General features: G+C 42.0%; 1 protein-coding gene across 1 annotated transcript in view; it reads right to left on the bottom strand.

The window, feature by feature from the left end:
• TRIM71 (tripartite motif containing 71) overlaps positions 1-23,821 on the bottom strand; it is a 52,968-nt gene that overhangs the window by 12,880 nt on the left and 16,267 nt on the right. The window lies entirely within an intron of this gene.

Below are 23,821 nucleotides of genomic sequence, written 5' to 3'. Positions count from 1 at the left end.
TCCAATGTATTGCCCTCTAAATATTTTGGACTACAATTCTCATTATCCCTGCCCACTGGTGATGCTGGCTGGGGCTGATGGGAATTATAGTCCAGAACCTCTGGAGGGCACATTGTTGCAGATGGCTGGGGAAAGGTAATGAAAGGATCGGACAATACTGAATGTCACTCAAAATTTAACTTCGTTTTTCTTTCAAACAAAACCAGCATATTACCTGGTAGATAGAAGAATTGACGGGATTTTATTAATTTAGGGAGTCATTCACCTTTATTACACTCTCATTGCAGCCTAATTCCGTGCTTTCCCTAAACATCTAACACACAGCCCAACCTTTTAAAATAAAATACTATGTATATACTTGAGGCAGAAATCTAAGTATTATATCTGAGCTTATGCCAATTTCAGCACTAATTTCCTAAAAGATGTAGTTGTACACTAGTCTGCAACACATTTTATTGTATAGTTTCGTTTTACTCCAGAATGCGAGGAGTGATTATTAAGAAAAATCCTCTTACTAAATTTAAAAGTGCTATAAGCAGAAAGAACCTTAAGGCAAACTAGTTATTGAGTCACATGAATATCACAATTCTCCTGGTTGTGAAAAAGTATCTCCCCTCCCCTCTAGTCAAAAGGGGCCATCTGAAGAGAAAATGGCGTCAATATGAGCAAGGGTTCAGCTTCAAGCTAAACCTACTATTAACCCTCTGAAACAGTTAATGCCAGAAGCAAAGCTAGGTCAAAGGGCAGAGAGCAGTCCTGTCATGCAGATCCAGATGCTACTTTCCGCAAGAATACAAGGCACAGTGTAGGAGCCATTCAGGCACACAAACCACAAAAGAGAGGGAAAAGTAATCAAAACAATTAACAGATTGTTAAAGAAAGACTCTAGGTCCACTGGCATATCAAGAAATGCTAGCTCAGTACCAGTGGTCCTCAAAGGTTTTATTCAATGCCAAATAAGTTTTTTTTTAAAGGGGCTTCATATGAAGAAAAACATTTTTTAAATCTTGAGTATAAAACTGGTTTTTCAAATTAGGTTCATGACTGCAAGGGACTCTTCCTAGGCTAACTGTAGGAAGTGTCTCCAACAACAATTGAGTTCTTTTCTTTCCTCTCATAACAGAAGGCGACATGAGATGTTGATCTTAAGCTACTGCTGGGTCAGTCTCACCATTTGGCACGCCTGCTTTCCCCATTTACCAAATTGGCTTGGACAATTTTCTAGCAGCATCTCTCATCCTGAACAAAGGCTAGAATACCACTAAACAGTTTGCGGTGTTGTTTTAAACTGACCTTTCTTACATATGCGCCTGCTTTTTCTGAGGAGAGGAACAACAACAAAGTATCTTTCTGCCTTTTCCAATGTGCCTAGAAGAGCTTGTGAATATCTGTGATTTTCTGCTTCTGATGCAAAATGCATAGCAACATCTACTGATCTATCTATACCACTAGGAGATAATTCACAAGCTTAATTACCTACCACCATCTCAAGCACCTTCAGAGAAAAGGAAAAGTGGGAGCATCTCTGTTCCCTAGTCTCTTCGGACTTCCCCATTTCTACAGCAAAAGAAGGCAAGACCAAGAAAAAGAGCTCACTTACATTCATGTCATTTCCAGAATGTCAAAGTGTATGCAAAATAGGCATGACCCTAAACAACTTATCAACATGTTTCCTGGTTCACACTTAACAGGAACCCACCATGGGTAAATTTCCCTGTAGGGCTTCTTGTTGCAGTGGTGGCTGCCATGTCGAATGTTCAAGATGTGCCATAGTTTCTCGTTATGTGCTAACTTGGCAAGGGTGGGTTGTTGGGGAGACTGACAAGCCATCAAGAACCCATGGACTGTTTTAGAGTTGTCAACAACCCCAACAAACAAACCTCACTGGGTTCGCACATAACAACCTATGGTGTGCCCCTGCCGCATCCCAAATATTTAAATTGGTGGCTCTTGCCACAACAAGACATCCTTGGGGGGAAGGGGATTCACCTACGGTGGCTTCTTGCTATTTGCAAACCAGGCATGTGTGTATGTGGGGGGGGGGGGGAATCAGATTAACCAATATACTCCCAATCAGTAATAACTTTCTTCAAATTTATTTATTTATTTATTTATTTATTTATTACATTTTTTGCCACCCAATAGCCGAAGCTCTCTGGGCGGTTCACAAAAATTAAAACCATAATAAAACAACCAACATTTCCATACATGAGTGTTGTATCCAATATTAGCCCTACTTCAATTAGGCCCATTGAAATGAGTGGGACCCAAATTATTTATTATTTATTTTATTTATTACATTTATATCCTGCCTTTTTTCCTCCAAGGAACCCAAGGAGGCGTACATAATCCTCCTTCTCTCCATGTTATCTTCACAACAACAACCCTGTGAAGTAGGTTGGGCTGACTGGCCCAAAGTCACCCAGTGGGTTTCCATGGCTGAGTGGGGACTAGAACTAGATCTCCTGACTCCCAGTCCAACACCTTAGCCACTACACCACACTGCTTTGACAAACATTTGTTGCAATCCTGAAAAAGAATTATTTTATCCCCCTTTTTCATACAGTATGTCACCTATTACAGACAGTAGGTAGGTTGGGATGGAGAATTTGTAGACCTCTGGATGTTGTTACAACTACAACTACCATCATTCTGACCACTGGCTGAGCTGGGATGGACAAATGGGAGCTGGAGTCCAATAATATCTGTGGTGGGCACGGGTTCCCCACCCCTGGGGTGTAGCAAGCTCACAAATGCAGCAGAAACATTGCACGAGTCTGGGAGCTGAGCCCAACAGAGGCAGAATTATTAAAAAGCCTCAGTCACGAAGTCGAGCCAGGACTCACCCAGAGACTCAATGCTTCCACTTTTCTATTACTAGGAAAGCTACCCTCATCCACCACTCTCCTCAGAATTCCCTGTTCCCTCTGAGTTTAGCTGCAATTCTCTCAGTAATTGAGAGGGAAATGAATTTTCCCAATAACAATATGGCCTGGTTCCGACAACACGCTAAACCATGCTGCTTAACCACAAAATGGTTAATGGAATTCCCTTAACCATTTTGTGGTTAAGCAGCATGGTTTAGCGTGTTGTCGGAACCAGGCCTATATAGGCTTGGCCTTGAATGGCAATTAAGGCCTATTGCAAAAGACCTGCTCCTGGTGGAGATAGAACTGCTAGAACTGGTTTGTTGGTATGAATTTTTGGACTCTCTTTGCAGGGTGACTATGGGGACCATCATGATAAGTGATTTATCACTACATCACTGAAAACTCTAGAATGATTTGCACTGTCTATTCTGCTGTGCAGCTCCAAGCTTGGACATATTTCAGACACCAACTATATTTAACTAAGAACTGCCACAAAGAGTGAGAACTTTGCTTCAGGACAAGAACTTTGGTAGCCCCCTACCTTCCATCTGTAGGCAAACTTAATAACATATACCATAACATCCAAAGGATAGCTTTAACAGTAGAATTTCACTTGACTATTAGAGGAGATTTGCAGAGATGCCAATCTTGTAAGCAGAGATACAAATAGAAAAATCTAGGTTCTTTAAGGATTGTGGTTACTTACTGAGGTATATACCAATCTTATATATGTTTTTGAATATGAAGGATTGATAAACTAGCAAGTAGCATAAAACACAAGTGAATCCCCACTTAAGGCATGGAAATGCAATTTCTTAGTTTCATTTATTCTTAAATTTTATAATTTGTCTTTCCTTCCTTACAGGTCAGCAAAGCAGCCAAGACATAAATTCACAAGTTTGTCAACAACATGAAATATAATGCATAACAAATACACACAATTTAAGGGGAAATAAACGAAGATGGCCTTTCTGAAAAAACCATTTCTGTTTAATACACAGGCAGCAGACAACTGTTCAAAGGGGGGGGGAGCCATGGCTAAAACAGCTCTTTGGATCCTGGTTTTAAGTCCTCCCTCCCAACAGCCAGTAATCCCATCCTATGATCTCAGTGGGCAGAGTTGGGAAGTTTAAATCTCTCTATTGCTGTGTGCTGAGATGTGGGTGGGGCTGAAGTGCACATGCATAGCCCCAACCTACCACCCAGTACTGCATGCAGTTTTTGGGGGCCAAAAGCGTTGCTAACCTCTGCTCTAGCAGGAAAAAAATAGCTGGCGAGAAATGTTGGGTGGGGGGCAAAAGGTTCACCTGCCCCTCCTGCCAACCTATGCTCATAGTAAACCAAAACATACGGAGGGCAACCTTCATATTAAACCTTCCCTGCCCCAACTGAGAAAAAAAATGAATTCAATGTGACCCAGATTCAGTTATGCTGTGGTCATGTCTAGCTGCACCCTCTCAGTCAAATGGTCACTCTCTGTGAGACATTTTTCTCCGTCTCTCATAATACTGGAACCTGGAGTCATCCCATGAAGCTGATTGAGGGGTGATTCAGGACAGATAAAAGGACTTCTTCACATAGTGCATAGCTGAACTATGGAATTCGCTACTACAAGTAGTGGTGATGGTCTCCAATTTGGATGGCTTTAAAAGGGGATTAGACAAATTCCTGGAGGAGAAGGCCATCAATGGCTACTAGTCCTGATGACTATATGCTACCCTCCTGTATCAAAGTCAGGATGACTAAGTTGCTGGGAAACATTTTGAAATATTTGATAAAGTTACCTAAGGTTAAATTTGCAACCACAAGAAGTTTAATAAGTTACCTAAAGTTAAGTTGCCCTGACTCTGCCGCCTCCCATCTACAGTTATTTCAACACCATATTGAAGTGAAATACATCTTCATTTGTTTACTTAAAAACATCGGCTTTGTTTGGGCAGCAAAATGAGAAAATTGCTAGGGACTGTAGAAGAATGTTGGGAATGATAGATGTGCATACAGGCAGGAGGAAGCAACACACACACACACACACACACACACACACACAACACACGAGAACCAAGAGCAGTGATGAGTCCACGAATCCCACCTGTTGGGTCACTGACAGGGTTGATTTTATTTAAATCATGAAAATCGCTTCTCTGAAGGACTCAATTCTAATGATTTAAATCACAGTTTTAATCACTAGTGAGGAAGGTTCTATTTAATCATCATTTTCAGTAGAAGTACATTGTTGTTTAATATAACCTTAAAATATATTCAAAGATGTAGCTTTCATTAGAAGGTACACAGTAAGCAATTCTGATTTTTTTAAGATTAATTTTCATTTAAAAAAATTATATATATATATATATATATATATATATATATATATATATATACACACACACACACACACACACACACACACACACGTATGTATCTCCCTTTAACGGTGAAGGAGACCTGCATTTCCTCAGGAGTCAGGACTGCATGAATATGGTTCCATTCACTTTTGGTTTCACTTTCTATTCCCCTCCCCTATCCCTTGCATTTATATCCAGACTCCTCCTCCTTATTCAGATCTCCTCAATCTCCCCAAATTCTCATTCTCTATTCATTGACTTCCTCTATCTTTGAACTTAAAGAGAGGCAAGGCCTTGGGAGAGACAGAGAGAATGCATATACTTTTGTACACCAGCTGCAGATCAGAATAAGAGTAATCAGTTGATCTTCTGTCTCCATAAATTTCTTCACAGAATGTAATTAGAAGTTGTATAATTAGTATTCATGATAATATCTTTAACATAAGCTTTTTTTTACTAATTGTTTTAAGAAAAATTCAAAATAAAATCTATTTTTTTTAAAAAAAATCAATTTTATTTAAAAACAACAGATTTTTTAATTGTTGATTTTTATCAACCTGGACACTGAAAGTTTGCTTTCTACAATCATTCATACTACAAGCCATCATTTACACTGGCAATTTGCAAATCAGTCATAGGATATTCTAGAATCTTAGCCCACAGATGACATTTCATGGATGGCACATATATAGCCAATAACCTAACGTATTCATATAGCTAACTAGCTTCTGCTTAATTCTTAGGTTGAGAACAAGAATTGCATGTTTTAATAAAGGTTTTTTGTTTTGTTTTTGCATCTAGAGCTACAAAAATCATTACTAGTCGTGATTGTTTAAAGTTCCTCCTGTCTTTCAGAGGAGAACCCAGCTATGTTTCACATCTGCTAATGTAGTTGTCAATTCAGTCTTTCCCAACTTGGTGCCCCTCCAAATGAATTGCAATGGCAATTCCTTCTTTTCTAGCCAGCATGGCCAAGCCAGCTCCAGCCATAAAGACACTGCGATTTAGAACACCTTTTGAAGAAGCAGTGAGGCATCCTGACAAAGGAAGAGCCAGAGCGAGGTGTAGCTGAAGTGGAAGTGCTTAAGAGATTATTAATAGCAATTTGCATTCCGGAGAAGCATTAACTGTAAGTTAATTGCTAATTTCCTAAACACAGGCTTTCCTGAATTGGTCATACACATTTTGAAACATGCAAAGTAAAACAAGAAAACAAAAACAAGAAACAAAACAAACAAACAGGAACCTACTTCATTTTCAGAAGCCAGTGAGGCATATCGCAGGGCTATTCATCTTTTATAGCCACAGCAGGCCGAGGGGTACCAGAGCAAGGCCATAAACCTGATTGCTCTAGGAAAGGGCTTTACAGTGCACTGTAAAAAAACATTTTACAACACCAAGAATTCCTGGGTGACATACCCTTTCCACCCCCCACCCCCCATCTGCTTTCAAAGAGCATTGTTGGGAGGGGGAGGGGCACGGATTCAGTTAAATGTCTCCTAGGATTCCATAGCAATCAACCAACATCTGATGAATGGCTGCTAGAGTTAAACTCTGACCTGACTGGACAATTCCTACACCAGCTCCCCTCCCCCTCAGTGTTGGTCAGCTTTCCAGGACGCCCCACCCACCTGCCTCCTCTCTCCAAAAGTTTCAAGTGCCAGGCACAGTTAACAAAAGCAATGGAATGTGGATTTCTCTCTGTTGCAACTCCCAGTGAATGCAGTGATGCAAAAGAGGCTTAGATTTTCTGTGAAGCCAATGGGCACTTGGCTTACAGCTTGCTTGTCATGCTTTCCCTAATTATTCATGTATGGATCCATGAGAGAGAAAGAGTTTCGACTTCCAGCTCTTAGGACTAGGACCAAGACCATGGAACATCGAGTGTGCAAACTGTTAATACCACCTGTAGGTGTGACCCTAAAATGGAATGTTTGATAAGGATGGATAGGCCTTCATAACATGCATGTTCAGATGATGATTACAAGATTTTATAATATAGTATGATGTACTCCGTTCCGACAAGATTTATGGGACGTGGAAACTTTAAGACTAAAAGATTCCAGGCCTCCTACTGAAATGCAGATTGCTTACCTGTAACCGTAGTTCTTTGAGTGGTCATCTGTGCAGTCACACAAAATGGGCTCTGCGCCTGCGCGGAGTCTCGATTGGGAAAAAACTTCTATAGCTGAGGCGTTTTTGGCGGGAACCCCTTCCCCACGCGCAGAGTGCGCATGCGCAAGCTGAGGAGTTCCCGCCCAGAAGCTCAGTTCATGGAGACCGACATTGTGGCCTCGAAACCGAGCAAAAATAAAAGCTGCCGGCATCGATGGAGACATCGATGCCGAACCCAATGTCCTTACAGTAGTATTAAATGTTAGTATCGATACCGAAATAAAGTTTTGTCAAAACAATGTTACTATATCCCTAGGGTAACTACCCGTATAAGAAAGACATAAGTTACTATACCTATTACACGGAAGTGGGGATGGTAGGGTGGGTTGTGTGACTGCACAGATGACCACTCGAAGAACTACGGTTACAGGTAAGCAACCTGCATTTCTTCTTCGTGGTCTCTGTGCATCACACAAAATGGGAAATTAGCGAGCTGACTTACAGGAGGTGGGTCGGTGTCCTTATGTCAATATCGATGAAAGAACAGCCCTTCCGAAAGAGCAGTCGGCTCTCGCTCTCGTGTCCAAGCGATAGTGCTTCACGAAAGTCTATGGCTTCGACCAAGTTGCAGCGCGGCAAAGTTCAGGGATGGAGATGCCCTTGCCAAAGGCTGTCGAGGTGGCCATCGCCCTTGTAGAATGAGCTTGGACATTTGTGTCCAGAGGGAGTTTGGCAAGTTGGTATGCCAGCTTGATAGTCTCAACGATCCATTGTGCAAGTCTTTGAGATGAAATAGGCATACCCTTATGTTGTCCTGAGTAGGTGACAAACAAACGGGGTGACTTGCGAAAAGGTTCTGTACGCTGCTTATAAAAAGCTAACGTCCTTCGTACGTCCAGTGTATGGAGGGTAATTTCCATCTGTGATGATGGAGAAGGAAAAAACACAGGAAGAACAATGTCCTGATTCAGATGGAATTCTGAAACCACCTTGGGCAGAAAGGCTATGTCAGGCCTTAATATGGCTTTATCCCTATGGGAAGTTAGATGAGGGGGATCTATACGGAGAGCTGCAAGCTCACTCGATCTCCGAGCCGTAGTAATGGCTATTAAAAAGGCCGTTTTAAAGGAGAGTAACCTGAGGTCTGTTGCGGTTAGTGGTTCGAACGGTTTTGAAGTTAATGAATTTAGTACAACTGAGATGCTCCAGGATGGTATACGTGCACGGATTGGTGGAGTTAAATTATTGAGTCCCTTCAAAAAGCATTTTGACAGAGGATGTGAAAACACAGTTGAATTTTCTATATTGGACCGGATTGATGATATTGCTGATAGATATACGCGTATGGAAGACGTTGATAAGCCCTTTTCTGAGAGGGATAACAGAAATGTGAGAATTTGGTCCATGGTGAAAGAGAAAGGGTTGAAATTGTTATCTTTGGCAAATTTCTCAAAGGTAGTCCACTTTTGTGTATACGACTTCCGAGTGGATGGTTTCCTAGCTGCTTCTAGGATGTCTTGTAATCGAGTGGAAGTTACATCAGATTGGAGAACTGAATGTTCCATGCTGTTAACCTCAGGGTTTGTAGATTGGGGTGTCTGATTATGCCTTGTTGTTGTGTCAGCAGTGTTGGTAACAGTGGAAGCTGTCTGTATCGACTGTTCGACAACCGTAGAAGTGCGGCAAACCACGTTTGCCTCGGCCACCAGGGAGTGACCAAGATACAATTGGTCTTGTTGGCTATTATCTTGGCAATCACTCTGGGTATGATGAGAAAAGGAGGAAACGCGTAAAAGAGGGCGTTCGTCCATTGCAGGGTGAAGGCGTCGCCCAAGGAGTTCTTGCCTAGACCTGCTCGGCTGCAAAAATTGCAAATGATTTTGTTTGTCTCTGTGGCAAAAAGGTCGATGTCTGGTGTGTTCCATGTTTGGAATATTGATTTGGCTACAGTCTTGCTGAGTTGCCACTCGTGTGCCAGATGATGGGAACGACTTAAGAAATCGGCTAGTGTGTTTTCGGTGCTGGCAATATGGATGGCAGTGAAAGTGACATGTCTTGGGATGCACCAGTCGAAGATTTTCATTGTCAACTTTAGAAGACATTCCGATTTGGTGCCACCCTCCTTGTTCAGATACGAAAACACTGTGGTATTGTCTGTGGCTATCTGTATAAAAAGTCCTGTAATCTGGGATTTGAACGCAACGAGAGCTCTTTGAACTGCTCGCAGTTCGAGAAGATTTATATGCTGTCTGGCTTCCTTCTTGGACCATAAGCCCTGGACAGTTAGGGAGCTTAAATGTGCGCCCCAACCATTCATTGACGCATCCGTTGTCAGTATCTTTGTTGGTTGTTCTTGACTGAACGGGATTCCCTGTGTTAGATGGTCGATTACCGTCCACCATACAAGAGAGTCTTTTACTCTTGTCGGAGGGTACAGTAAGAGATTTTTTGAGTCTTTTTGAGGATTGAAGTGTTTCAGAAACCAAGATTGAAGTGGTCGCATCTTTAGGCGGGCATATTGAACCACTGCCGTGGTGGTGGCCATAAGGCCTAATAACTGCTGTACTTTGAACGCCGATATGTGGGTTCGACGTCGAAAAGTTTGAGCGAGATGGATGATGCGTGTGCATCGAGAGGCCGGTAGGAAGGCTTGGGCGGATACGGAATCGAGAATCCCCCCGATGAACTGAATGACCTGTGAGGGGTTTAATTGGGATTTTTCATAGTTGATATAGAGGCCTAATTTACATAATAGACTGCAAGTTATTTGTATCGAATTTTGAAGTTGTTGTTTTGTTGGTGCTACAATAAGCCAATCATCAAGATAGGGAAAAACTTCTACACCCTTGAGACGAAGGTGGGCACAGACGGTAGACATACATTTTGAAAAGACCCTTGGGGCTGTGGATAAGCCGAAAGGGAGAGTTCTTTATTGAAAGATGTTATGGCCAATTATAAAACGTAAATATCTTCGGTATGTGCCCTCCATCGCGATGTGGAAGTAGGCATCGCGAAGATCAATGGATGCAAACCATTGCCCTTTAAGTAATAGTGGGATAATGGAAGCCAAAGAAACCATTCTAAACTTTTTGGTTGTGATATGTAAATTTAACCCTTTTTAAGGTGACTCCATGGAACGGGTTCGATGGCGCCTTTGCTAAGGAGCATGTCGACCTCCTGGAGTAGAGGTACCGTAGGCGGTGTAACCCTTACATTACCGAGAAGAGGGAGGGTTTAAAATTCTATGCGGTATCCTCTTTGTATTATAGAGAGGACCCATGTGTCGGTAGTGATAGTCTCCCATTGATGGTAATAGTGGGAGAGTCTATCATTAAAGAAAGTAATGGGATTATTTACAGGTGTAGGCAGGGAATCAAAGACGCCGTTTAAAACCTGCGTCACTCCTGCGAGAGGTTGCCTATTAGGGTAATATGAAGAACGTGGTCGGACCCAGCGTCGTTGGAATTGTTGTTGGGGTTGGTTGAACCCCATACGGCGGGCTGTTGTTCTCGCCTTTTGTACGGTATCGAGGGAATTGTCGGTGTCGGCATTGAAAAGCCCGATACCGTCGAATGGTAAGTCCTCTATTCTAGAGCGAGCCTCTTGAGAAAGGCCCGCCAAGCGGAGCCAAGCATGTCGACGGAGTGCTATGGTTCCTGTCAGAGTCTTTGCGATACAATCAACCTGGTGTTTGGAGGTATGTATCTGCTGACGGGATAGCTGTGAAGCTTCGGAATAGAAGAGTCTAGCCAAATGCTTCTTGTCGTCAGGTAAGTGTTCCATCAATTTCTCCATCTTGTCCCATAGCAGTAATTGGTAACCCGACATTGCTGCTTGGTAACTTGTAATTTTTAAGCCTAAGGTTGAGGAAGCGTATAACCTGCGTGCTAGGAGGTCTAAACGACGTCCCTCTTTATCGACAGGTGATGAATGCTGATGCCTGCTTTTTCCCTGAGCGGCCTCGACGACGATGGAGTTCGGAGGCGGATGCTCAAACCGGAACGGGACATCAGCGTTCTGGACCTTGTACATCCCTTCTAGTCTCTTAGATGTTGGCGGGGCAGTTGAAGGTGACTTCCAAGATTGTTTAATAGTTTCCAGTAAGGCTGGTAACATAGGGATGGCCACTGGTTTTGAGGTATCAGAGGGGATGGAGTCGAAGACCGGATCCTGTATCGAGGATGTGGATTGTTCGACTTGTAGACCTAATGCTTGAGCCATTCTAATAATCTGGTCGGAAAAATGACCCAAATCCTCTGATGGAGAGGTGCCCCCTTGTGGAGCGACCTCTATATTTGGGGACGCAATGGATGGTCGTGCCGACAACGAAGATGAAGAATCAGACTCATAATCGTCGTGAGGAGACGATGGAGAATTGACTCTAGGAACCGGCATGTGAATGAGTGGTTCCGGTTGTTGTTGTATACTGGGAGGTAGAGTTGAAGGCGGTTGCATTGGCTGTGTACTGGCATCGATGAGACTGGATTGAGGGTTAGGCATTGTAGCGGACGGTCTAGCTACAGGTTCAGCCCGTGGATGTCCCCTATAGTATGGTAGTCGGGCGTGATAGGCTTGGGGAGAATATCCCCACTGTCCTTCATAAGGTCTTTGATAATACATGTCTCCACCGTAATATTGGTCACTGCAAGGATACCATTCCCATCTCTCATGGTGTGGTGAACGGGACCTGTCTCTCGACCTGTCTGTCATAGTAATAGTAGCCTCTCCCTGAGTGACCCGAAAGCATGGACTCTGGGGAGTCGTGTCTATAGCGCCTGTCCTCAGGTCGCGTCTGACCAGGGGGTATAGGAGTGGGAGAAATGTCTCTGATTTCCCCTTCAGACATTGAAGTCAATCTCGGACCGTGTGCCGACTGCGGTCTTAGTGTCGGTATAGGCGACAACAGAAGCGGCGGTGGAGGTGGCAGAGGTTGTGCCGGTATCGGCATCGATGCCGAAGCCTCGGCCGCCGAAGTTTGCGGCAAAGGATTATTCCTTGATGTCGATGGGGATTGTACGGTATCGACCGTCGACATCGGTATATTAGTCATCAGAGGAGGAGAAGACGGCCGAGTAGGGTTCGGCACACTCTTTTTAAGAGATTTTTTATTTCTCTTTTTCCTGCACTCCTCTGGTTTTCATCAGAGGAGGAGAAGACGGCCGAGTAGGGTTCGGCACACTCTTTTTAAGAGATTTTTTATTTCTCTTTTTCCTGCGCTCCTCTGGTTTTCATCAGAGGAGGAAAAGACGGCCGAGTAGGGTTCGGCACACTCTTTTTAAGAGATTTTTTATTTCTCTTTTTCCTGCACTCCTCTGGTTATGAGGCAGTATGCTTTGCCCTTTTTTGCTTTCTTTGCTAATCGTTTGGCAATGGAAAGTGTAACACTTCTCCCAGGCATCACAGGTATCTCCGGCTGTTGTTCCTGAGCCAATAAAGGAGATTTTGGGGGAGGTTCAACAGGCTCCATAATGCTGGAAGTCGATGTCGAGGGTTTTTCGACTGATTGTAAGGCTTTGCTCCAAAGCAGGGCTTTCAGCCTATCTGACCTGTGTTGTCGTGTTTGCTTGGAAAAAGCTTGGCAAAAACGACAGGTCTCGACAATATGGGCTTCACTCAAACACAAAAGGCACAAGAAGTGTCCGTCTGAGGGGGGAAGTTTACTTCCACACTTCGTACACTTCCTGAAGGCCATGCGCCCTTTTGGGCGTTTTCGCCTTTCGTGAAAAAATAGGAAAAGAAAATTGTAAAATAACAATAATAATAATAAAGTAGAAATATGAGAAGGATGGAAAGAAGAAGAAGAAGAAGAAGAATAAAACGCCTCTTACAATTTTATTTTCTACAGAGAATTTTCCCAACGAGGTCACCACAATGGCGGTTGAAAGAGAACTGAGCTTCTGGGCGGGAACCCCTCAGCTTGCTCATGCGCACTCCGAGCATGGGGGAGGGGTTCCCGCCAAAAACGCCTCAGCTATAGAAGTTTTTTCCCGATTGAGACTCCACGCAGGCGCAGAGCCCATTTTGTGTGATGCACAGAGACCACGAAGAAGAACTACAATACTGATATTTAGATCATCATAAAGCTTCCCCATCAATATAAGACCTCTCCTGACTAGTTCCTACCATTGAAGTTGCTGGCATGCAGGCAAGAAATATTAACATTTTGACCAGAAAGTAGAATTATAGTTAGTTGTTTTTTTAACCAGCTTATAAAGTTTACTGGACCATTTTAAAAATCATTTCCTTTCACCCCCATGGAATTGGGAACACCAGAAGACTACTAATTACCTCTTTGATATGATGGAAACAAAAATGTAGAAGAATCAGTAGGTGGAAAGTAATCAAGCAATACCCAAAAGTTGCTGACTTTCATATTCTCATTGGAAGTGCTATTTCATTCAAAAGTACTACTTGGCTGGTAAGTTATAAGATACAAGTTGAAAGAACCTCAAACTTTATTTCTTTAATAGATACACAAACCCCTTGAAGTAAAAACAACAACAACAACAACAACAAACATCTCAATCAACTGACCTCATTGTTTATTGCATGTCTTTCCCACTGTAAGTATTTCAACTGTTATGTTAAAGAACAGTTACTAATGTTTTCTCCACACAATCCTATCGTATTGCCACTCACTAGATGAAAGGCTTCAATCTTGGAGGTTTCTCAGTATCCTGGGAGGTTTCTGAGTACCCTATGCCCTGTCAGGCTTCTGCCAACACGGCGGGAGGAGCCCTGCTTCTACATCCTCCTTTATTAATTTTTCCTGTAGATGGGCCTCTAAGCCCATCTAGAGGAATTATGCAGCGAAGGGCATGGCTGGAGAAAGCACAGAATAGAGCAGATCGTGGCATCTTCTCATCCGCCCATCAGAACAGCCTGTTTTTGATCTTCTTGGGGTCATCTGAGATCATTTTGCAATCTCAGAAAGCAGGCCACAGAGGCGGCAAGGGGGCAGGGGAGGGACTGGATCTCAGAGTCCCCCTCCCAAAGTCAAAAGAGTGTCTGCTGCGAAGGCAGGCAACCATTTGGACCCATTGGCCCATTTGTAAATTTGAGAAACTGTCCTGGGTCCAACCATAAAAGGTCTGCCAAAAGTGGGCATGGCTAGTCATAAAAGACAAGTAACCTAGTCAGAAGCATTTGTGGGAAATTAAAGTGGTAGCAACTACAGGCTTCCACTTCACTTTGAAGCAATCCCACCTGCCATTAAGAAGATACAGGAATATTTTAAAATAAAAATTGGAATGAGTAGGATGTCTTGGTGGGCACCAAGGAAGGTATCTGTAGGCACCACATCGGCTACCTTGATCTACAATATGAGGAGGAAAATCCAAGAAAAACCTGAAAAACCTTTAATTCATCAGTCCATATCTCAGTGGTAAGCCCCATTTTCAACTGTTAAGGTTAATATTCTGAGGGAACACTTTTCTCTAGTGAATTGTTTTCAGTGATACATTCTATTACTCTAATAATAGGTCTGCTGATCTATACATAATTATCATTTGAGATCCAACCTCCTGTTGGAGCTACAGGGGGTGGGAGAGAGATGCTTATATGCAGGGACAGCATCAATTTTCATTCTGCAGATTCACCATATAAGTATGGAATATCAGACATGATAGCCCACAAGTGTCAACTTTCATTTTACAAACCTTTACCTATTATAAAGCATGCAGGGAGTGCCCGGAGAAGTTGCAGAAGGTAATAGAAGTTGCAGAAGTTGCAGAACGAGCTCCCCAGAGAGGTCCGCCTGGCGCCTACACTGTACTCCTTTCGTCGCCAGCTGAAGACCTTTTTATTAACTCAGTATTTTAACACTTAATTTTAACTTAAATTTAAATTTTACTGTTTTAACTCTGTATTTTAATCTTATATCAACTTTGCTGTGTGGTTTTATCCTGGTTGCGCTTTTTATACTGTATTTCGTAATTGTGTTTTAACCTGTTGGGTGTTTTACTGTGGTTTTAATTTTTGTGAACCGCTCAGAGAGCTTTGGCTATTGGGCAGTATAAAAATGTAATAAATAAATAAATAAATAAATAATAGTCTGCAGATGGGAGATGAGCAACTAACCCCGCCCCCCACCATGTGCAAGAAACAGCCATTTTCTGCTTTCTCCCCTCCAGGTCTTATAGTATACTTGTGAGGCAGTACATGGCCTTCAACCATGAAGACGCTGGATGCTGATATGCCATAACACACTATTTATTTATCCATCCCTTTCTTATAGCTAAAACAGTCTTATGGTAACTTAAAGACTTAACACATTTGTGCTGGCATAATCCTTGTTGGGCACTGACCACTGTACTGCATCTGATGAAGTGCAGTGTCCACAAAAGCTTAGGCCAGAATAAACAGTTTAATCCTTAAAGTGCCGCAAAATTCTTCGTTGGAATTTCCTATGGCTGCTTCCTGGCCCCTTCCAACATCCTATCCACCCCTTCCCGCCTTCCCATTGCCAGAAAGTTTTAAGTCCTTTGAAGCAAATTAGAACTTGTGAAGCAAGATAAGGTTAATTGCTTTGAACCACCCAGCAAGCTTTGACTATTGGGCAGTATAGAAATATAATACATAAAATAAATAACGTTATTCAAAATAAGCAAATGTTTGCGCATTCACTTTCTGGAGGACACAGTTCGTTTTAGGCTAGCAAAATACACGCTTTTCTGCTTCCATATTGTCTAGAGTTACAAATATACAAGATCAAGCTAAAGTATGATCAATATTTTTATTAATAGGATTAGCAGTTATAATTAAATTCCCATTCAACTTAGAAATCCTTTTAATATATATATTTAGCTTTTAGGTAAAATATCTTCCTCCTTAGTTATTTCTCCTTGTATACATGAAAGAAAGATTAAGATTTCTTGGTCCCATATCTAGTTATATTTTTAAAACAATGATCCTCAACTTATTGGCAAGTCCTCTGCTGTTCAAATCTATTTGGAGATGTGATTAACTTCAAATGTTCTCCCACTATGTTTCATCAACCCTTGGCAACAGTGTGATGTTATGTTGCCACTACCTTAACCATGACTAAGGGCATGTCTACACCACACAGAGTTGTGGGAGGGAGGATCTCGTGGTATTATGCTCACAAGATCCTCTCCCTCAGTCTACACGTGGTGCGCAACATCCTGGGAGGACGGAGGATGTCATGCCCGCCTTTTTTTTTTTAATGAAGATGAGCACTAGAGCGAAAAAGTTTTTTTAAAAAATTCCGCTCCCCCCACCCCACCCCACCCCTAATGGGCACGGAGCTCCTGAACAGCTCTGTGCCCAGGTCCCTGGTCCTCACGAGGAGCCAGGACGAAACCGCGATGGCAGTCCACACCTCCCACAGTCTCAGGATCATCCCAAGACCACGGGAAAAACTGTGATTAAAGGGTAGGGCGATATATCCCGGGGAAAGGGAGGAATCATGTGGATGCACAGGGACGATCCCTGGGATATCACCCCATGTAGACATGCCCTAAGAGACTGAGAGCAGGCCGCAAGCTCATGGGTTCCCTTCCCTCCGCCTCCTGTGCAAATCTTCCCATTATCTTCCTTGACAGTATCAGTATTTGGTTAGTACCAAAGCTAGTCATGATTAATATCAAAGGGAGAAGTGGGGCAAATTTACACTGGAGAGGAGAAGGGAGAATGCAAGTTTGTAGCCCACTCTCAGTATTTTAACCAAGGGCAACAGTAGAGATGTAAAATTTCCGGAAATTTTGAAGCCATGGAAAAAAACCAGTTTTTTTCGGGGGGAAACAGAAATTTTCGGAAAAATTGAAATAATGCCATATTAGCACTTTTTACAGATTGAAAGTCACTTTGTTACTTTAGTAACATAAAATGTAATTATGTCCAAGTTGGTTTTACATAAAACTATTACATTTAGTGTATTAAAAGTACAGTGTATTCAAACAATTATTACAAATTTAATTTTTTTACTTTTTTTGGTAACAAATGCAGCTACAAGCTCCTGAACTGTTAGGAATACCTGAACTGTAAGGATATTGATATTTTGCATTGCTGCTGTTTTTATCTGGCTGAGCTTTTATATTGTATTTTGTACTATGGTTTTATACTGTTGTTTTATACTTCGAATGTTTTTAATTTTTGTGAACCGCCCAGACAGGTCCGGCTATTGGGCGGTATAGAAATGTAATAAATAAATAAATAAATAAACTTCTTTGGTTCTGCCAGTAAAAATCAATTTAAAACAACAACAACAGAAGAAACCACCAACATTAGTAACAAAGAAAATTATTTATGTTTCCGCTTGTCAAGTGTCAAGACATAAAGCACCCATTTCCCATAAAAAGAACTGAGAAAAAAAGGGGAACCAAGATTCAATGAATATGCATGAAATTTAATCAGACTCATTTCCTGAACTATAGCTATCACTATTAGTTTCAGTCTCTGCTTCAATGGTAGTGCCCCCTAGAGTCAGAAATGCATCTTGTTCTTGCATTTGAGAGTTGTAGTCTCAGTTTGCAACCTAGGACTTGCTTGTCCTTGGTGCACAGATATAGTAATAATCTGATACTGTACAGTTTTTAGAAATAATTTGGAGAAGTAAATATCTGAGCACCATGTCTTATCATTTCATTCATCATGCTAAAATAAAACATCCCATAATCCATTTTTTCTTCATTTATTTCAATTTCCCCAATTTTTCAGAAAAAAACAAAAGAGGCTTCGGAAAAAACTGGAAAACCCCCGTTTCCCCCCAAATTTTTCTGTTTTTTCCCCACAGGCCTTCACATCTCTAGGCAACAGCAGTAGCATTTACTGCCCTGGGCCTTCTTCACCCTAACTATGGGGATCTTAGCCTGCAGCCCTTTTCTTTGCTTAATTAGCCAAATCTAGAGTCTAGTGGCATGGAAATGTGTTTCATAAAGTTATTTAGCAGCATAATAAATGGATATAATATCAGTTGATTTTAAAATCAATGTTGTAATTATTTTCAGTTATAAGCAAGCAAAATGTGACTAGCAGGAATCAAGGAGAGAAGGGATTAATTCCCAATAGTTCTCACTCAAAGATATATTACCTCTTTCATTACACTTGGGCTCTCAACTAGGCAAGTTTTCACACTTAGCAATACTACTAACATTTCCAGTAATTTCCCTTTCAGATAAACAAGCCAATTCCTGATGCACCTTAGCAATGAGATAACAGCTATTAACAGAATATAACTACATGCCATAAAAAGGCCAACACTGAATTGCTAAGGCCTTATATTTTAAAAGATGGTAGTGATAATGTCGCTCACTGTTGTCATTAACTAGTACAACATTATACACAAACTGCTTAGGTACTTGGAGTAACTGTGTATTAGATACAATCTTCATTTAATAAAGTTAGTAAGAGTACAATCCTAGACATTGGCTGGGGAATGTTAGGAGTTGTAGGACTTTTTTCTACCTAAAAATACATCAGATTCTGCCCCACGTGCATTTTTCCTCCTCTTTGCACTGACTCAGCACCACATTCTGGAGGACTGTAGGAAAGGTTCTCTCTCTCTCTCTCTCTCTCTCTCTCTCTCTCTCTCTCTCTCTCTCTCTCACACACACACACACACACACACACCAAGCTAATTTCAAATCTCAGAATTATTTTGCCATACAGCATAGGCAGCTGTTGAAGACTAATTTAAATACAGTAGAGTTGTAGAGGACAGGGCAGGAGTAGGAAGAAGGTAGATCTAATGGTAGATGTTTGGTTGGTCTGCACTAGATCAACAAAGATTTCTGACTCCCAATGGTTAACAGCAGCAGGAACAAAATAACCAACCAACACCCCACCAAAGCATACTATTATTAAGGAAGCTTGGGGTAACCTGGAGTGGATTTGTGTGTGGAAAGACTGTGAGGTCCATTTAGTTGTAGTATTCAAAATAAAGTCCTGGTCTTAGAATTTTAATTTTAAGTGTATTTCTTTTGTGCCAGGCTCCAATTAAGTATTGGGGTTCTAGTAAAAAAAAGTAGATCCTGCTAGCTTAACATCTGCGCACCCCGGTGTAGGTGTTAAAATGTGCAATTACACTGTAGTCAGTATACTTCTACAGTATACTGTAACATTCTGTACATGCACTTATACTCTAAGATGTGCAATTTGTAATGTAGTCAGACTGTATTAGAGCTTCCTTAAAATATAAAGGCTAGCCTGCATCAGGTTAAAGTATATTAACATTGTGATCTAGGCCAGTCTTTCCCAAAGTAGTGTCTTCCAGCTGTTGCTGGGCTACAGCTCCCATCAGGTTACCCCAAGCTTCCTAGCTAGTATGGCCAATGGTCAGGAATGATGAGATGTAATCCAAAGCATCTAGAGCCAACTTGGGAGTTCTAGCATTGAAGCAAAACAGCTCTGTCCTTGTAAATTGAATAGCAAGTGTTGGCAACTAGGGGCCCTCCAGATGTTTTGGCCTACCACTTCCAGGATCCCTCACCATTGGCTATGCCAATGTGAGTTGTAGGTCAAAAGTTGCCCAGCCCTGCTGCACAGCACAGTTGCCTTTTGAATACCTATAGAATGAGCACCCTACTGTATTTAGGTCGAGGGATTACCTAAGAGCAAAGTACACTGTAGTGCAATCAGAGCATTTCCTTTGTGAAGGGCATGCTTCCTGGCCTATCCAGAGTCTATGGAATCTGGTGTTCTATACCTCACCATCAACCTTGCACTCATGTTGCAGTGGAACCCATAGGGACTGCCAGAGAAGAGGCAGGAAGTGATTCAGTTGAGGGAAGAGAAGCTCAAATTCTACTTTGGGCTGGCTGAGTCATTGGCATGATGGTATCTGGGCATCCAATATACACAAACACACAATGTGCCACAAACTGAAAGCAGGAACTAGATGTGCATACAGGTAATGGCTAAAGTCAACGAAAGTGGTAAGGCAAGCCATAGACTATATGGCAAGTCAAATAATACACATGCACTATATTGCATTTATACAATTTAGCGGACATGAGTCCCATTTTACAGATAAGGTACAACATAAAGCAATAAGTGTGAAGCCCAAGATCCATCAATGGCTCAATAGCAGAGGAAAAACAAAAACAAAGACTGGTCCAGGCGAAGAAAAAATTCACAGTTGGCCAATATCTTTATTAGGATCAACCAAAATGTCACAGAAGAATATGCAAGTTTTCATGTTCTCCAGAACTCTTCATTGGGCTATGTGGTTCAAAAGGAGGGGGTGGGGGAAGAAATAAGTAAGTCAAACTGTTAGGCCTGGTGTTGGGGATTTAGCCCAGGTATCAAGATGAAGATTGGAGATAGAATGAATTAAGAATGAATTAATCACTGCTAGATTATGCCCGTTGCGTCTAGAATTCTGCAACAAATAAGCAATGGCTGACACTCGTTCCTGAAAATATAAAGGCCAGCTGTTAACTAGACCGGTCTCTTGCCTTGGGTGAAATACAGAGGTTCCTGAGTAGGCAGAGAGCAGAAATAAAGAGAAACATGACAGTCTATATATTAGCAAAGCCAAAGGCTAACTTTCGATGGTGCACAAGGTCACATTCCCTCAACCTGGTGCCCTCCAGATGTATTGGACTACAGTTACCATCATGGCTGGCTAGGGCTTGCTGGGAGTTGTAGTCCAACACATCTGCTAGGCAGCAGGTTGGAGAAAGCTGAACTATATAAAGTAAGCAGAGTGCCTCTGGGCTACACAAAGTGCTTTCTCCTTCCCACTGTGCAACTGCAGCTTCCCTCCCTTTTGTAGAATTAAGTAGCAGGCCTTGCAGAGTGATTACATATCTCTCAGAGGTTAAACCCCAATGCCTCATTTCATTTTAATCAACCACAAAAATTTGCCCACTTCCATTTGCCCAAACTATGACCAGAACACGTGTACATTCTGTTCCTCTCCACACAACAATCCAAACACATTTCCCCTTTCACTTTCTTTCTAGCAACTGTAAACAGGTTACTGAGTCATAATTCTCTACCATTGTTATAGAAAAAAAATCTCCCCAGAATGAACATGTGCAAACTAGGGATGTCCAAATTTTCATCCCAAGTGTGCTTTGTGATTGTGCAGTGTCATTTGTTGCGGTATCCATTCACAGACAGATTCGATTCCCCCCACCCCGGTTATGAGTAAAAATATGCAAACAATTCCATAAGAAAGTCCACAACAATTTACATAACTTATGTTAGCACTTAACATTTAGTGTATTGTCCCCCGTTCCATTTGAAATTGCTCTGCATATATTTTCCAGTTTGGCTTATGTCTCAGCAGAAACTTGCGTATTTTCCTGTGAATGAATTTACATACATTTCAGGAAAGTGAAATAATAATCCAGAAGTCCACGGACACTGCACAGCCTGAAGAGAAGCCAGTCTGCAGCGGATTCCACAGGTCGGATTCTTAAAAATCCAAACTCATTTTAGTCCATCTTGAATTTCTCAAGCATCCCTCATACAGAGTGCCTTTCCCTCTGAACAACTGCAGTTTCCTGCCTCCCCAAACACTTCGAACTCAAGAGCTGGCACACTCTAAGCACACATGTTCAAAGTAATCTTGTTATAAAGAGTATATACCCATTAAGTTTGGCATGGGAAGAAGTCAGAAGTCCATATTCAACAGAAATCCATGCCAAATTATAACCAATCCCTCCTGCTGAACTTATTCAAATGACATAGTCCTGCTCTGCTCTTGAACAAACAGGATGATCCATTGTGTCAGTGAAATCCCATATGTTTAGATTGTTCCAAAGATGTTTTGAAATAAGTTAACATACATTAATATCATGTTTCACATCTCCTATTTGGCAGGTGGCCTTGTTTCCAATAAAATCTTGCCTGTAATGAACAAACTAATAACTCCATGTTCAGATTGAATGTAGGGTTGCATATACCCAAGGCAAGCAATTATGGATTTCACTGAAGCCTAACGCACCGGTTTAGCTCAAGTTTTCATTCTTGTAATGACCCAGTTCACACATAACAACCAGCCATGGATTGTTTAACCCATGGATTGTTTAACCCATGGGTTGTTAGGACCTCCCGCTAGCTCACTGCTTCTGCTTTGCATCCAGTTTTCCAAACAACCCAGGAATGCTCCATTCTTGGGGTGTTTCCTGCAGTGTCTGAACCTGGCATTCTGGGTTGTTTTTCTGTGAACTACCCAGAATTTTAACCCAACCACAAGCTCCCCCTCAACCCGGAGTGCCAGGTTCACATGTCATACCTAAACAACCCAGGAACAAGGCAAGCCACAAGTATGTGGGAAGCAGGAAGCACCAACCAGAAATGGATTAATGATCTCATGGCCTGTCATTACACGCAAACCGGATCAATGTCTGAACTATTTGTTTTTTGCTTTGTTTTAATCCCTAGAGAGTCCTTCTTCCTGAATTCCTGTTCCTGCAGAACAGCTAGAGAGGGCTATTGCCCTTGAGTCCTGCTTGTGGACTTCCCAGAAGCTGGACTCAATCGACCTTCCATCTGACCTGGCAGAGCAATTCTAATATTAGTAGTCCACATACAGAAGATGTCAACAGTGAGGAAATGTTCAGTAGAAGTCAGACTAATATGTGGTTGATATCAGAAACTCTCTGGAGAGACTTCTAGGAAAGGAGATGCTACCGCTATAAAGGTGTCTATGTGACCCTGAATTCAGTAGGACTCAGAAGCAAGGGGCCTTCATTCTGACATTTCTATCAAATAATCCACGATACAATGAAAAGTAGGCTGTCAGTTACACAAGGACATTGATTTATTGAAAATGTTTGACAGTGGACAAATAGGAGGTCCATATTTAACCATTAACTGACCACTATCATGACCCTACTTCTGAGAGCAACACTGTTGTGACTTCTTCAGAGCATTGTGGAGCACCACGACAAAAGCACATAATAATAGCCTTCATGTAGTGCTTTTGTAGTGAAATTGGGCTCTGTGATGTTGTGGTTAGCATGTAGGACTAGGATCTGGGAGACCCAAGTTCAAATCCCCACCCAGCCATAGTAATACTGTATTATTTATATCTCACTCTTCTACAGTTGTAATCAACACAGCTGCAAAAACATACATAAAAAACATCAAAAGGCATCAACTCAAAATGCAAGATACAATCAAGAATTAAGATCATTGAATGGCCTTGGGCCAGTCACCCTAACGACAAACCTACCTTATAGGGTTGTTGTGAAAGATAAAGGCAGTGTTCATACGTCACTTTAGTCCACGATGGCTTAACAAATTAAACACAGTGCCTTATTTTAGAAAGTCCATGATGCCTCACCACACAGCCAAGCAAATAAGATACCATTCCTAATCTGATCCATCCACCGCCCCCTGCAGTCCTCCTGCCTGTGCAGTGGTGCTGTTTCACCCATTTATCAAGTCAGAGTGGGGACGACAAGGAGCAAAATTCTGGGTGCATCAATCCAGGGTGGCACAAATAATCCCTTGGAAGTTTGCAGGATAGGGACCAGACTTCACAGGCTGCTTCTCCTAGTCAGGGGGCACCCAATG

This window comes from Elgaria multicarinata, chromosome 1 (genome assembly GCF_023053635.1).
Source record: "Elgaria multicarinata webbii isolate HBS135686 ecotype San Diego chromosome 1, rElgMul1.1.pri, whole genome shotgun sequence".
In the NCBI taxonomy this organism is placed as follows: Eukaryota; Metazoa; Chordata; class Lepidosauria; order Squamata; family Anguidae; genus Elgaria; species Elgaria multicarinata.
Note: the sequence above shows the minus strand (reverse complement) of the source record. Positions and strands in the feature narration are given on the sequence as shown.